Raw genomic sequence first — 16897 nt, 5'->3', positions numbered from 1 at the left:
GTGGTTTTCACAAACATCTGTAATGGAATCTGATGCCCTCTTCTGGTGTGTCTGAAGGCAGCTACAGTGTACTCATATAAACTAAAGAAAGAAATGTTTTTTTTTTGAAGCTGAGACGAAAGGATGGACCATCTAGAGACTGCCGCACCTGGGGATCCATCCCATAATCAACCTCCAAACGCAGACACCATTGCATACGCCAGCAAGATTTTGCTGAAAGGACCCTGATATAACTGTCCCTTGTGAGGCTATGCCGGGGCCTGGCAAACTCAGAAGTGGATGCTCACAGTCAGCTATTGGATGGAACACAGGGCCCCCAATGGAGGAGCTAGAGAAAGTACTCAAGGAGCTGAAGGGGTCTGCAACCCTATAGGTGGAACAACAATATGAACTAACCAGTACTTCCAGAGCTCGTGTCTCTAGCTGCATACGTATCAGAAGATGGCCTAGTTGGCCATCATTGGGAAGAGAGGCCCCTTGTTCTTGCAAACTTTATATGCCCCAGTACAGGGGAACACCAGGGCCAAGAAGTGGGAGTGGGTGGGTGGGGAGCAGGGCTGGGGGGGTATAGGGGACTTTCGGGATAGCATTTGAAATGTAAATGAAGAAAATACCTAATAAAAATTGGAAAAAAAGAATTAAAAAAAAAAGAATTGAGCAAAACATAGAAAAGTGAAAAGACACCTATTAGTATTTACCCTCCTCCAGGTGATTTACTTAAGGATAAAGACTTGAGTCTCAGATTGTGTGGAACGGTAATTTAATTGGAGACTGGTATCTACAGTGACCACAGTTAAAAATCAACTGACAGCTCTATTTGTAATGGTTTTGATGAGTCACTTTGACCTTGTAGTATATTGCCCACTGATACCCTTTTACTTAGTATGAAACATCAGCCCCTCCAACATTCAAATTTGCTTTCCAGGTCCAAAATCTGCTGCCACCCACCCATTTTGGTTGAAGGCAGTCTTGTATAAATATTTTGAAATATCCCATATATCTGAATCGGATCCTGTGGAGGCGAGGGTGCAACATGACACAGGAGACAAATGAGAAGGTGATCTCAGTGTAAATGGCACGACCCATCATGCATCCTCCCGCTTAAAGGTGGCTTTAGTGTCTTCCTGCAGCTAAGAAGAGGGGCTGATGAGGAAGAGGAAGAGAAAGAAGCAAAAGCACTCAAGCACAAGAACCTAGTGGGAACAAAAGAGATGCTAACAAGACAGGTACTGAGCCTGTGGCTGTTTCTATGCTCAGGTCAGCAGGCTGAGTTCAAGACAGTGCTTCTCAAGCTGTTGCAAGCATCAGCTTCCCCAGGAAGGTTGCTTAAAATTCACCCTTTCAGGCTCTTCCCTGTATTCTCCGGCTCAGTAGATCGTGGGTATTGAATATCTAACTAGTGCCTCTGTGACACTATTGCTTTTGGGCCAGGAGGCTACTCTTGAAGAACCACTAGTCTGAGGTTATAATTTCCAGAGTACATGTATGTAGTCTTCTTCACAGATCAGATCCTTTCTGCTGAGAGCAACCAGTGTTTCAGGTCTGATTCAACAAAATAAATTCAAGAGTTGTCTCTTCATTCAAGCTCAGCAACTAGAAGGAAAGAACATTGGAAACAATGAGAAGAAAACAGTATATGAATGTTGATTTAGGTCTTTGTATATCCATATCTATTCCTATTACCTTAGATTAGAGGTTTTCAACCTCTGAATTGCAACCCATTTGGGGGTTGAATATTAGATGTTCTGTATATCAAATATTTACAATATAATTGATAACAGTAGCAAAATGACATATGTGAAATAGCAGTGAAATAATTTTATGGTTGGGGGTCATCCCACTGTGAGGCGCTGTACTGTATTAAAGGGTTGCAGTATTAGAAAGGGTGAGGATACCTGCCGTAGACCTTTTATTTCAGACAAGAAGATACTATTCAAACCCAAATAGTACATCAGAAAACAAAGCAAGACAAGACAAAAATACATCAATGTCTTGACAGTAAATATTCTTCTAAGCTTTACTCTAAAAAACTCTTTTATAAATAAAGTGTTCAAGGTGAACAGGTATTCTAGTCAGTCCTGAAGAGTCACAGTCAGAAGCTATGGTAGATCCATCAGGATTAGTGGATTCTCACCAAAGACTCAGGTTATCCACCTGTCTTAAACCAGCTGACTCTGTGCTCTTCAGAAAGCCCTTTAAATACTGCATCCTCATCTTTCCTGTAAGAGGGATCATCGTACTCATCTTTTATTTTATTTATTTATTTATTTAGTTAGTTAGTTAGTTAGTTAGTTAGTTATAGTTTGAATCTCTGTAAAGAGTAACTACGCTTGAGGCTTAGCCACTCTTTAGAAGAAGGGGACTAAACAAATCTAAATAACCACATGGTCATTTATGAGAGTACATTTTCTGTAGACGTCCTCATTTCTACCTAAAGGTCTGCCTTCATAAACAGTTAACCATTGCCCAACTTTATGGACTATATTTAACAGTTTTCACCAGAGACTCCCAGCCCTTTCTCTCTCCAAACACAACAGTTGCCCACATCAGTCTATGTTTAGGGCCAACTTGACAGTTCTGTTTCTGCGTGCCTTCTGGAGAGCAGACCCATGAATGACAGTGCAAAACTAAGAACAGCTTTAGGCCAGAATTATCTGCCCCAGCGCTTTTCTGTTTAAATGCTGGGGAGTGTGAATTCCAGAAATGCATTTCTGGGATGCTGCAAATAACAAAGAAAAAAAAATATTAGATCAAGTGTTGCTTTAGCATCTAATCTTTTTAATGAAAATTTCACTTCACGTATGTAAAAGTAAAGGAAGGAATTAAGTATATTAGCTGAGCAAAAGCAGCAGTATTGAAAGCTCCTCCCTCCTGCCTGAATCTTAGAGAAGCTGAAGTTTTAAGATGTCAGCCCTTGAGGCCACTGAGTTAAATGAATGGTGTAAGGGAAGGGAGGTGAGTGCTGAGAAGAAAGCTAGAATGCCAAGCTCCTGGTTTTGTACTTAGTGGCTGTGTTTATCTAGCCATTTCACAATTATCTTAAATACCCCCATGTGCCACCGGATAATAATGATACGAAATTTTATTCATACTGTATTTAGCTATATTAAAGGATATCTGTGATGTGGACACTATTTGGTCATATGAGAGCTAATTAGCCATCGATTTAAAAAGCAGAAAGATACTTATGTGGATGAGTAAACTTGGCCCAGATGGGACTCAAAGCCATAACTAAGAATGTGCAGCAAGTTTGAAACTGTGCTCAAATCAGAGTTTACTGGACTCCAAACTCTAAGCCTTAAACCAATGTGCTCTATTGCCCTCAGCCCTGCACCCTGTGCAGAACCATGAAGTTAAAACAAACATAACAGGTGTCTTTCCTTCCCCTCAGAAACCGTATGTTTCAATTTCCTCTTTGTTAAGTTGGCATTCTTACTAGATCTTTCCTAAATCCCAGGCAGTTAAAAGAGGGCTTTGATGAAACTATCACATGTAATTGGTTGAGGGGTTTTATATCTTTACTCCTTGGGAAATGCACAGTTGCTCTGGACCATTTGCTGAATTGAGCTCGTGCACTGAAATCTAAAGATAGAGAACCGTCTAGGACACACTAACTCATTGTCAAGAAGAGAATCAGCGGTCACATTCAACTTTCTATAAGATCCATAGGCGTGGAGTCTGTTCCTTGAGCTTACTTCCCTTAGGGACCCAAAGTCTCACCTCACATTCGCTTTATTTGAAGGTATCCTTAAATGAACCCGTCTTTCAAAGTAGACGTTCCTTCTCATTTACAGATACAGTTCTGTGTCTCCATATTTATGAAATGTTAATTAGCTGCCTACAGCATCTTTTCTCATTAAAACTATTTTTATTTTAAATAGTATCTCTCTGTCATGAGCACAGCTTAATTTTAAAAATATTAGTGTGTGTGGGGTGTGGGGGTATGTGTGTGTGTGCATGCATGCATGTGCCCATGTGTTTGTGCCACAGTATATGTGTAGTTGTTGGAAGACAGTTTGAAGGAATCTGTTCTTTTCTTCCACGCTGTGGGTCCTGGGGACTGAACTATAGTTATCATGTTCTGGCAAATGCCTCTGCCTGCTGATCCAATCTGTTGGCCCCGGTTCAGAGCTTTCACCATTGCACACATTCGTGTTCTCTAATCAGCATTTCTAGCCAGCTGTGTTTTTGAATCTAAACTACATCAAGATATGGTTATAATGTAACCTAAAATATAGAAAATATAAAATAAATATATAAAATGTAAGACTATTTGAAAATATAACAAAATGGCAATGTAAAGAATTTAAAGTAGAATTAATAAATCTCCTTCAAAACAACTTATAGAGTTGCAGCTTCCAAAACTATGAGGACCATGCATGCCATATTTTAGTGGCTACCCTACAGGATAAGAGACTACCTGTATTAATGGGGCAACATATAGTATTTCACTTTTTCATAGATTCTTAATTGAAGTACTTCATTCTAAAAATGACCTCAGCCCATTCTTTTGCATCATACATTGGAAGTTGTCATAGGGCCCGTAATATGTGTAAAAGTATCTTAGTAAGAAATTCCAAGATGCCCCCAAGTGACACCATGAAACCAGTAATCAGGATGTTATTATTGCTGCAGAGTGTCCATTATCTTCAGTCATCTGTTTGTCAAATGTGTTTTCTAATTCTTATTATGATTGAAGAATGAGAAAGAAGAAAAGAGAGAGAGAGATGCTTTGCCCTGGGAACTAATACAATAGATCTTCAGGAATTTGAAAGCAGAACAATTATCTCAGCCACAGGGACGATCCGGTGTCCCTTGGTTAGCCATTTATGACACATGTGCAAGACACTGACATTAATTTAGAACCTAGCATTACTAGTCTTGCCATGTTACCAAGAGATTTCTGTCTCAATAATATATTGATTATATTATTGTAATGAGTTAGATGATGACTCAGAGTTACAAAGAAGTTGCACTAAATTTATTTGAGGGGGCAGTGCTGGAAACTTTGGGATTAATATGAGCATGTTTCATCCCCTTTTCATGCCAACTTTTACCTACATTATTAATTGATACCAGCTCATGCTCTTTAGTGTGAATCAGAAGTAGGGACTAATTCCCTAAAGTAACACATTTATGGTTGTTTAAGTGTTATATATTGTCCTTCCCAATGATGTAAATGTGAGTTAGTGCAATTCTGGGTTTTGGCTATTTCCTTGAAAATGATTGTTGGCTGATCAACTTTTGAAACCATTTGGCCAATGCTGGCAGGTCCCTTTCAGTTAATTGTGTGCGTACCATTCACAGACAGAATGTATGCATGGAGTAAACTATATACAATTTGTCTCAGGATGTATAAACTCTGGATCTTTGAGATCATTGTATACCTGCTTCCCACTATTTGGAAAATGTCTTGTTGGCAACAGTCCTTTTTCTTGTATAGCCGCCATATTGCATGTAAAACATCTGGTGATACTGCCTGCTCTCCTGCAGGAAGCCTCAAATACATGGGAATTCCAGGTTTTTTTTTCAAGGCACAGTCCACTATGAAAGCTGATTCTTTTCTACCTATGGTCTCTCTTCCTCTGTTTTGTCCTATTCATGATTCCATCTAACTGCGCTTCACACTGGATATCTGCCAGTGGCCGAGGGGCAGAGAAATGGATCATGCCAGCTAGTAGAGTTCACACGCTATGTCTGGAGCACTCAGAGCGACTGGGTGCATTGCATCCGAAGTAATCACAAACCGGTGTCCTGTCTTATAAAACGGTAAAATGATGCTTGCCAGTCCTTCCAGCAGAATAGATGGTGTGAGTCATCACATTCTATAGCCATTCCCATTCCAGGCTGATCTTGATGTTATGGTTGGTTAAGTATTATTGATGAACTAATCATGTTCCTAAAATAACCCAATTACATCTGTTAAAAAGGATTGGTGAAAAATAAACAGACCATCTCATCATAAAGGCGTGTGCAAAAAGCCAGAAATAGTCCCTGTTTGCCGTGTTTGTTTTACTGTATTGTGCACGCATATCTTTTGCACACATATCAGATCACGTGTTTACTGTAACTGGGGGAAGGTAGTAAGTAGCTGAAATTACTTAATGCATAATAAAAGATTATGGACAAATTTTAAAAACGAGGCACTTACATTTTATCAATAAGCTAAATAACAATGAGAGAAAAGAGACATATAAAGCAATTAAAATTGAATATGAGGCAATTTAAATACAAATAGGCAGGCCTCGACTCCGAAGCTGTGTGAGCAGCTCTCAGTGTGATTTATTTGGTGACAACAGTGGACTATATACACTTAGGAGTAATTGTAATTGGGTAATTATTTTTAACTTTTTGGCATGGGCTTCTATGCTGTTACACTTCTGGTTTTTTTGTGTGTGTGTTTTTTTTTTCATTCTAAAGAATGAATATCCATTTTAAAGACACTTTTTACTCTATGATTTCCACAAAAATCACAAGTCCCATTGTGTGTGGCAGGAATAACATTTTATCTTGTTAGCATTTGACATGATTTGTTGTGGCAGAAAAAAATTAAAAAGGAATCACATTTATTTTAGTATCATTATAAAATTATTGTGGTGTACCCAAGCAAATCACTGTAGTTTTGTAAGGCTAAAATCTGCTGTCCACCAGAATTACCATCTTGGACATCTTTTTTTACATAATTAGACAAACACCAATCATGAGATAATTTACTCACAGTTGTAGAACTTCTTATCCTCCATAAAGTATTTGAACACTAGGCTATGGAGATGACTCAGTAAATCTAAATGCTTGCTATGCTGGTGTAAAAAACCCAAGTCAGCTACTCCAAACCCATGTAAAATACAGATGAACTGGAGTTTCAGCACTCCCACTGGAGCGCAGGGAAATGTCTGGATGGTCACAAATCAGCTTGCTAGGGATACTCAGTAGAAATACACCTTGCCTCAAACAAGGTGTGTCATTAGGACCCACACACCAAGGTTGCCCTCTGACTTCACACATGTGTCATAGCACAGGTTCCCATATTTATGCACACAGGTACACACACCTACACATGAAAGCCCATGCATACACAAGCACCCACCACAACTGAACAGCTTTTGCTTCTGTCAGAATGAGTATCCTGCCAGATGCACTTGCGTACACATGGGAGGTAGGAGCAAGATAATTGCTGTGAATTGCAGGCCAGCCTGGACTACATGGAGAGGTTAAGAGCAGCTTTGACTACATGGTAATATTCTCTCTAAAAGTGAATATAAATACTTCCATATATAATAGTAGTGTATGTGTTGAGCTTAAGCTAATCATAGGTGTCCTCAGCAATTATGGGGAAAAAGAAACATCTTTGTCACGAAGGAAGAGGAGGTAGGCATCATGATGAACATAGTAGTTTTCTTGGGTATTTGCACAGCAGTGTACAATTTGTTAAGTCTTTTATAACTCTTTTTGTAAGATTGACAGAATAATCTGAGATACAGTTTGTAAAAGAAAGAAAGGAAATAAGAAGGAAGGATGAAAGAAAAAAGGAAAGAAAAAGGCTTTAATTCAGCTATGCTTTGAGTGACAGTTTGATTATAGAATGCCCCATTTCATTTTACCTTCAATCTACAAATTTTAAAGTAGACTTCTTTCCAACCCATAAATATAACAATTAGAGCTTCATTCAAATGATAACATGTATAGAGTCAAATGCATATTTCATACTTGTATGAGAGGGAAGCTATCCATGGACATCATTATAATGATCGACATGCCTACTTATTTCTAGGTTGCTGAAGACTGAAGCGGATGCTTAGATGTTGTTAGGGATTTGGATATACATTTTGAGTGTTTTTTTTTTCAGAATCAAAATGTAAACATGTAAAAGGAGAGACTAAGTTGAGTAAGAGTCAAAGCAGGTGGAGCGAGTGGACTCTGTCTAAAAATCAACATCATAACGGGCGCAAGCATAAGTGCCCATGTCTGTTCCCAAGACCCAAAAATGAAATATATAAAGAGAAGACGACCTCTTTTCCTTAAATTACTAGACATTATATTTGTTCCTCTGTGAACTATGCCATTATGAAGTTCATCTGAAATACACCCTGATATCTTCTAAATTTGTTTCGTTAAGGCTTTCTCTTAAGCAAGGATAGGAGGAAAAACATCTTCATTAGCATAGACTCATCTCTAAGGAAGAGCAGGGATTGAAGTTAAGTCCGAGTTTCATGGCTTTCATTGCGGTGTCAAGGATCACAGTGGTTGTGATCCAGGAAGATCTGTGCGAGAAGAGGAACATTTTATCTTACAGGAGCTTTAAGCAAATGTCAGGGACGTTGACTGTTGCCTCCTCCTCCATGAACATTGTCATCTTAGGTTTGGTGATCAGTTCACTGTGATCTCCTGGTACTCTTTGGTTTTAGTTTTAGTTTTCCATAGACTGACAAGACAGATGTTTCCAGCTGTCCTGTTGCCACCAAGCTTGCCAGCATGCCTCCCAAGGTTCGATCATTCTGCACGTTCTTTACTGCTTTCACTCTACCGCAGGACATCTTTAAATACATCTACTCATGATTTTTCCCCTCTCAAATTAGTTTTATCCTAAACCTGACTGTATATTTGCTTTGCTTAGATGTCCAGCTGGTGCTTATAAAATGAAGAGACCATTGAATAACTTAATCTTGTTCTACACAAACATCATTTCTCCAGACTCTTGCTACCCAGTTTATAACACTGATACTTGCTTTGGGGAACAAGAAATCGCCAAACTTTCTCAGAGGATACTTGCCAGTCAGTGTGAGCTTCTGTTAATCCATTATAGCAGCAACCATTCAGTATCTGTCACTAACTGGTGGGGAGAAGCACTTTCTGACCATTGGAGCTATGCAGATACCCAGTCCACTTACTGTTTCACCATCTCTGTCTAATTCTTGGAACAGAACAAATCTTATCCATATCAGATACTTTCCTTGTGTGTTATGTGCAAAAGGTTTTGTGGTTTTGCTTGGTTTAGTATTGTGGCTCTTTCCTTGAATTGTGTGAGAGTTTGAATAAAATCAGTGTTAAGTCCATGGAGCGCTGCTTGATTGTTTATCCAGCCATTCATAATGATAAACACATATCAAGGACCTTCTATCTTCTGGGATCTGTGCTAGACATGGAGAGATGATTAAAGTTCACATCCTGCTCTCAAATGATCACAGTCTTGAAATGGGAGAAGGTAAATAAACAATTAAGTATAGCGTGCTCTCAACAACAGACGAGGCTGTGATTCACTCTAAGGGGAATGTGGAGTTGGGTGAAACCTAGTGGATTTAAGATTTACTTGGGCTTTAAAAGATGAATGGGATTTTCCAGGTAAACACTAGGAAAGTAACAGGGATTTTCAGATGGAGATACTAACATATGTCAAGGCACAGTGCTGTGCAGTACCTCGGGAATATCTGCAAATATTTGTTCTTTCAGGAGTATAGAATGTGAGTGGAGAAAGAAAAGATGTGAGCTGGAAAGATGGGCAGTAAGACCCTGCTGTTTGCCATTAGGAAGCTTAGACCATCTGTCCTGGGAAGACTAATAATTGTGTAGTTGTTTTACAGGTGAAAAACGTTTTGTGTTGTTAGTTTAGAAAGATGTTTTGACTTAAAGATATGGAGATTAGTTGGGAGCCAACGGGAAAAGCAATGATGAAAAGTTGAATGATGTAAACATGGGCCTAAAGAAGGAATATAGAGTAGGAAACGAAGTCAGAGGGGAACATAGTTGTATTATAGAGTCTGTGTGAATGAGATACGGTTCAGCATGCGGATGCATCAGAAAGAATAATGCCAGGCTTGCTATTTCTGGACATTGGGCCTCTGGGGTAACTCTAACCAAAAATAGAGGATGCAGAAGGAAGAACAGGTTCATAGGGTGTGACAGTCAGTTGATAAACAGATTGTGAATTGAGTGTGTTTGTCTACTACGCCACTGTGCCTAAGAATCCATGGTTTGTTTTTGGTTTGTGAGTTTTGTTCCATTTCATTTTTTTTGCCTGGTTTTGAATGGATTTTGTTTCAGAGTCAATTTGGGTCATTCATAATAATTCAATGCAATATGAACTGTCAGAATGGCCTATGGTTTTTCCACTAACTGTTCTATGGGTTGTTTTATCATAAATTCAGCCATCCTGGTGCCAGGCTTGCTTTATCTTAAAAATTACCTTCATACTTTTAACCTTTGCAAATGTATCTTGTATTCCAGGTCCCAGGTCTTTATGTATGGACACAAAGAATGATAGAATTCTAGGTCTTGGGAGGAGGTAGGTAATTCAAACTTATCCCTTACCCCTCATTCATCTGAGTCAGCAGAGGCGATGGGTTGAAGGGTTTGCTGGCAATGGAGCAGTAAATTAATGCTGGAATAGTCACTGAACCTAGAATCCCTAATTTGTACTAATTAATTTTGACCTATCACTGAACATACAGCCCATAGTTCCCTGGTTCTGGTCCTTCTGTTGTATAAAAACCGTGTAACTTTCGGCAATTAGAGGAGACAGTTCCTCTTCTGTTGACTCCTCCCTCAGTGTATAAATTTATACAGCATCGGGGTAGGCTTGGGTAAGGGAGAGGACAAAAGACAGTGCCTTCTGGTTGGGGTCCTTTGGGGGAGTTGGCATGAGTTAATCTACCTCTTGGTGACATTCTATAGTGACTTGATCTTTCCTTGGGAGACAACCCAGCCCTTACTCTTTCCTGCATTCATATTCTTTCCATTAAACCCAGATTTCAAAACCAGAAGCAGACAGAGTAAAATGATTGTAAAGCAGGAGGGTCAGCTGCAATTCTCACTTAGATTTGCACATCCTAGGGTTTTAGACAAACAAAATGAGTGCTCATTGCTGATTCATGTTTTGATTTAGGGTCCTGGATCCTTTTCTGCCTCAGTCATGTGATATGCACCATGGTGACTTTCATCATATAATGCATTCTGGGCTCCCCTAAATCCTAAAGCACTTTATAAAAGTAAAACCATAGGTCTCATCTTTCTGATGAAGAGAGCAAGGCATAGAGAGATTTTACAAAGTGATACAACAAATAAAGGAGGAAAAAGAATCCGGGATCATTTTTTTTCAGTCTGCATTAAATGATGCTCTCTCTTATGCTTTTCTGTTGTCAAAAGCCCTCTCTACATTCTGTATTGTTGGGTCATCATCTCCTATAGTTTGCACAATATGGTGTATTATGGATTGCTCACAAAGCAGCCGATATGAATTCTTTATAATGGATTTGTTCTTTTCAATTTTTTGTCATCTTTGGGCTTAATAGAAATAGTTCAGCATGTTATATTGTGTGATCTGTTCCTAAATAGATAAAAGATTCCTGTGTTTTGAAGGAAACATTCATATTGGTTCATTTGCTGCGTTGCCTGCAGGAATGTTAGTCTGTAGGAGGAAAACAACTGTTTCCTGACAAAAATCTTCCTTGACTCTCTTAGAAACTTGTATTTCAACAGGAAAATAAACGTAATTCATAAACGATTAAAGCCCAATGTCTTGAAGGATGTTTACCATTTCTCAGACAAGCAGAAGCAGGGAGACACAAAGGCATCTATCTCCCTTATGTTACTTGTAGAATGGCTCTCCCTTAATTTCCTTCCAAGACCTTCAGCTATGCAAATGTGAGTGAAGGCATTTTCTCTCAGTGCACAGCTCCTGGCTTGTCCTAAGCCACCAGCATAGGCACAGTAGAGAGAAAGCAGTGCATTCTCCTGCAAGAAATGAAACACCAGTGTCCACAATGTGCAAAACACTGTGAAATTGGAAGCATGTCCCTGGAGTAGCTACGAAAAATAATAATAAGTGGCAACTCTCAACAATCTCTTGGCAAATAATCAATTATCTTCTGAATTACTATACAAATCTACAGTGCATTTTGCCAGCCCATTGGGGAACGGCTTCCACGTAGGAGCTGGTCACTTGAGATAGAGAGGGCTGGTTTTAGTTTGTTTCCAGGTTGCTTCTGAATTAACAGCCACTGGCCTGTGAGCATGATGCAATCTCAGAGCACACATAATCGAAGCATTGAACTGACAAGAAATAGTAAGCGCATTCCAGCAGAAATCTGTGGCCTGTTGCATTTTGTAGTTACAGGGTTGACTTACAGAGCTTAATTTTTAAACCTGGGGAGACAGCTAAGCTTGTCCAGGTTTGCTGGGGGCCACACTAGGGATCCAAGTTGAATTTGTTTGGCCTCCTGATAGATTTCAAGGGGTGTAAACAAAGGAACAAAATGACAAGAAATAATGTTTTGATATTGACCGTCCATATAAATAATTCTGTGGGAATTTAGATTGCTTTGCAAGAATATCTATGATTAATAAATCAGTGGTTCCGTGAGATTTTTCTGCCTGTAAAAGTTTAAATGAATCATATAACTGGATTTCATATTATAGTTTTTTTGAACATTCTAGAAATGTGGACCTATGGAGATATAGGAAAACGCTCAGAATCTGTTTAGCTTGAAGAACAGTGCAGGGGCGAACAGTGTGTGCCTAGCTGATTGAGAATGTACAAAGGAAGGTAATTCAAGAGCCCTCTTCTGTTTTTACTGCTACTGTTTTCAAGGGGGCAACACTTGCCATTATAAAAACCTTACTGGAGTTAGAAGTCCATTTAATAAATACACTGCCCTGGAGAAACATTCCTTTAGTTAGTAAGGCCTGGTCCCTTTTTCACCAAGTTATACCTTGGCGGCCTCTAGCGCACACAGACGCATGTGTGTCTTTGTGTAATGTCACCTGTTTTGTGGATGGGAAGTATGTGGTGATTATCAAGAATGGAGGATTTTCCAAGTCACAGGCTATTTTATCACACGAAGCAAAACTCACTCATTTACCTTCCCCTCACCCCCCCCCACCCTTCCCCCTGCCTGATGGTCATGAATCTGTGTACACGTTGTTCTCTCAGCAAGAGAGATGGCTCAGAGTTTAAGAGCACTTGCTGGTCTTGCAGAAGTCCCAGAAGTCAAAATTGTCTATTTCGTAGGTTCCAAGGGATCTGATAACCTCTTCTGACCTCCTCAGGAAGCAGGCACACACAGGGAGCACATACATACATGTAGGCAAACACTGATACATAGAGAATAAAAATCAATAAATCTTTTTAAAAAAATCTTGTTAAAGTTAGAGATATATATGAATACATATTCAAACCAAGAAAAAGATAAAGAGGAGAAACTAATTCATGTGGAACTTAGTTTTCACCCTTCTCTCTCCTGTTCTATCCAACTTCAGAGGGTCCCCTTTGCCAATACCATGGCAATTCCTTTTGTGTCCCTTTCGCTATTTTCCTGGTTCCCATGAATGGCACCACACCAGAGGCCCAATTTTGATATCTGCTTTTGTTACTCAGGCTCCTGGCAAAATCATAAGTCAGACTGACTAGCCACTCCACTAGAAGTAAGAATTTTCACTGGGTGAATTCACTGTGATGTGAATACTGCATGAAATTTAGTTTAGCTTGACTTGGCTCTTTCTCAACTTATGAAGAACTGAATATTCTCCGTATCTTGCAGGCATTATTAATTGATATGTTGTTAGCACTTCCATAAATATTTCTCTACTGCAGTGATTTCCTTGCACTGGAATGTATGCTGACTCCTCAGCACATCCTCGACCTATGAGATCAGATACCGTCAGTGAGAAGGGACTGAGCCAACCTGCGCATCAATTCATTCCTGCTCGAATTTCATTGTGCTGCAATGAATGCTTTTATGAACATTTAGAATAATATGGCACCAAAGAACCATTTAGACTACTCAGAGTTCTTAAGAGAACCGATAAATCTCCGAAGAGGGAGTTGATTCTTTTCACATAATCAGATTAAAATTTGCGACAAGTCAATTTTTCTGTAATCCTTTTTGAAAGCGTGTTACATTTCCTTTCTGCTTTATTGGAAACTTTCTTTCCATTAGTACATCAGAGTTGCATTTATGCCTACTGATATTTATTTTCTTCTTAGTTTTTAGATGCCATGACTAAAATTTGAGTCTTAGTATTGTCCACACTATGATAAATCCCAGAGACTGCAAGAACACAATCTCGCTAATTTAGGGAAAACAAGAAGAGCCCATTAGATTTGGGATACTGGACAATGAGTATATAGTTATCATCGCCACAAAGGCTTGGACTGCTTAGCCTCTCTTTTCCCAGAAGCCACTGGATTTCTGGCTCTTCGTAGTATCAATCAGGATTCTTCCAAACCATGCTGTGATTCTCTTCTGTGTTAACTAAGGAATGGGTTTTCAGTGAGTGGAACACTGGGATTCAGTCAGTATCCTGGGATGGTCAAGCTGATTTCCCAAGGATGCTGTCTCCATAGGAATGTCTAATCCCACTTCCACCACAGCAGAGTATAGAGTTTCTTCTGCATATGGGAATATTTTTGGTAATATATATAAAGAATGCTTTGGGTATTTCTGAAGGCAACATTTCTTAGTATCTTAGGTGGCAAAATAATAATAATAATAAATATATTAACTTATCTCAAATCATTGTGAATGGCAGCACTTCCTCTAAATATTTCTTGTTTTGTGTGATTTATCATTTTCATTCCCTTGTTTCCTAGTTTGTCTCCCAAGTGTCAACCTGAGCAAATTATATATTATTGTTTTTTAAAGATTATGTTTTTGTAATCATCACAGAATATGTGACTAGTCCAAACAGGAAAAAAAATAATGAAGTTAAACCATTGGACCCAGGGGGTGGAAGTTCTTTGCAGCTCTGTAGCTAGGCTGTTTTGATTCCTTCCATGCTGTGAAATATGTTGGCCACTGAGACTTGCTGGCTCAAGGACACACAGAACAACGTAATCAAGTGTGAAAGAATTGATGCTTGTAGCAAGTATTTCTTCACTCTCTTCTCTGATGGTATCTGAGGACTTGAGACAGAAAATATGGGAAGCGATTTCCTAAGAAGATCTGTTAATAACTTCACTATACTCACGAGCCCTCGAGACCAGACCCTTTGGATTGACCTGCTGGGTCTTAGCACTCGATCCTCTCCATAGAGGTGAACTTTCTGCAGACAGAACTATGAGATGCCTAAGGACTGCTGCTACTTATTAAGAAAAGGCAAAATCTAATACCACTAGCCACGTCCTCCCCTAAGCCTATCCCAGGTTTATCTATCTATTCAGCAGAGGACACACTTATTCCTTCTAAGAAAGAGTACAGTGATTATTTGGGGGGAATTTCTAATGCTGATGATTTCCAGTCCATCTCTCTCTTTCTCTACCTTACTTGTATAAAAACCACAAGAAGAGGTAAATGTTGCTACAGCTCACTCAGCAAGTGCCTTTGACTAAACCTAGGAAGCTCAGCCTGAATGACACTTCATCCCTAAGCTTCCAATCACGAGATTATCCTGTGTACATATATCATTTTCAGAATCTTCCGTTGAATACAATCTGACTCCCCTATCCTTTGCATATTTGTGAAATCTTTTCGTTAGGTATGAAGGATTTTCCTTGAGCTCTTCTTTCTTAAAATGCCTACGGGACTCTCCTTCCCTCTTCACCACAGTGTTTGGCTTAGATGATTTCATTTGGTCACATGCAGGCTTCTGTTAATTAGCAACATTTTGTGTCTCATTTGACTGCTATAGAATTTTTGGAGTTTTCAGCTTCACACTGGAATCTATCAGATTCAATTTCCGTGTCTCAGTAAGTCTCTCTTTCAGTCTCTGTCTCTGGGCTTCTGTGTGCCTATGTCTGTATCTGTCCTCTCTCTCTCTTTCTCTCTCCATGCACACACACACACACACACGTGTGTGTGTGTGTGTGTGTGTGTGTGTGTGTGTGTGTGTGTGTGTGTCTGCCATCCTGATCCTTAACCTCTTCCCAAGGCTATAAGAGAATATCTCCTATGACACATTCTATGCATTTTCATCACTATTTTTCATTGAAAGTTATTACTGTCTGTTTTCAGGCCAGTATTTTCTTACTTCAAGAATGATTTGTGTTATCTCTGCTAATTAGATGTGTTGAAAGTAACGAAGTCTGTTACAATAGAGTTCTAGGGTGGCTTCCAACTGGAATGAATAAAATGTTGTGGATTAAGAGAAAAGCAGACTCCACATGAAACTAGCTTTATATTTTGTCTTTATGAGGACTATTTCTTTTTTCTGGAAGTTTCTCTCCCTTCATCATCATAAGGAATGAGAGGTGCCTTTGCCAACCATTTGTGTTTTCTCTTCCCTGCTGGAGTGGGGTCCAGTAAAAGTCAGATTCTGTGACTAGACAAAAGAAAAATACAGGTTTCTTATTGTTTGCTTTCAGTCTATTGGACTTTTAAAGATGGCTTTCTATTTTCCATTTACAGCATATATCTGCTTATCCATATACCTTCAGATCAATAAAGAGTAGATATTAAAAGTATCTGTAGTAGGCAACAGCTGGAATCACGCCAAGTACCTTTACATTTTAAATTCATCTTAGGCTCTGAAGGCAGATGAGGCCAACTTCCCTTTGGACTCAGCAGGCCAGTTTTACTATGATAAGGGCACTGCTATTTTAAAAAGCAGCGCTTGACAATCTAGCTCCAGCAAGCATCTCTACCCTGTGAAATAGTACAGAGGGCCTGCCTGCTTCCTTATTGATGAAAGAGACGGAAATAATGCCCAATAGAAGCAATTTTAATGATTTTGTAGTTTAGCTTCTGACACCTCAGTAGATTTCGAACCCAAACATGCTTGCCATACCTCGTGCCCCAGTTTTTCTCATTGGGGAGGTGGAGACAGCCTATTCTATTCAGGCCTGGCACACAACAGAAGTTTAGCCTGAGGAACCCCTACAGGATTGGAGCCTGACTTTGTTAACTACAACTAAGGATTTGCTCTAAAACCGAACTACTCTGAGCAGACCTACAAAGTTTTCAGTTTT

The 16897-nt window shown here is 39.3% G+C and overlaps 1 protein-coding gene across 3 annotated transcripts in view; it reads left to right on the top strand.

Annotated features, from left to right (window-relative positions):
• Window positions 1-16897, top strand: part of Fign (fidgetin) — a 126531-nt gene that overhangs the window by 59850 nt on the left and 49784 nt on the right. For 2 of the 3 annotated variants that reach the window (NM_001267847.1, NM_001267846.1), the window contains exon 3: window positions 10222-10279. The exons of the other annotated variant lie outside the window; for it this stretch is intronic. The gene's annotated coding sequence lies outside the window, so the exon portion shown is untranslated. The remainder of the gene's footprint in view (window positions 1-10221; window positions 10280-16897) is intronic. 3 annotated transcript variants of the gene reach the window in all.

The sequence above is a fragment of the Mus musculus genome, chromosome 2 (assembly GCF_000001635.26).
Source record: "Mus musculus strain C57BL/6J chromosome 2, GRCm38.p6 C57BL/6J".
In the NCBI taxonomy this organism is placed as follows: Eukaryota; Metazoa; Chordata; class Mammalia; order Rodentia; family Muridae; genus Mus; species Mus musculus.
Note: the sequence above shows the minus strand (reverse complement) of the source record. Positions and strands in the feature narration are given on the sequence as shown.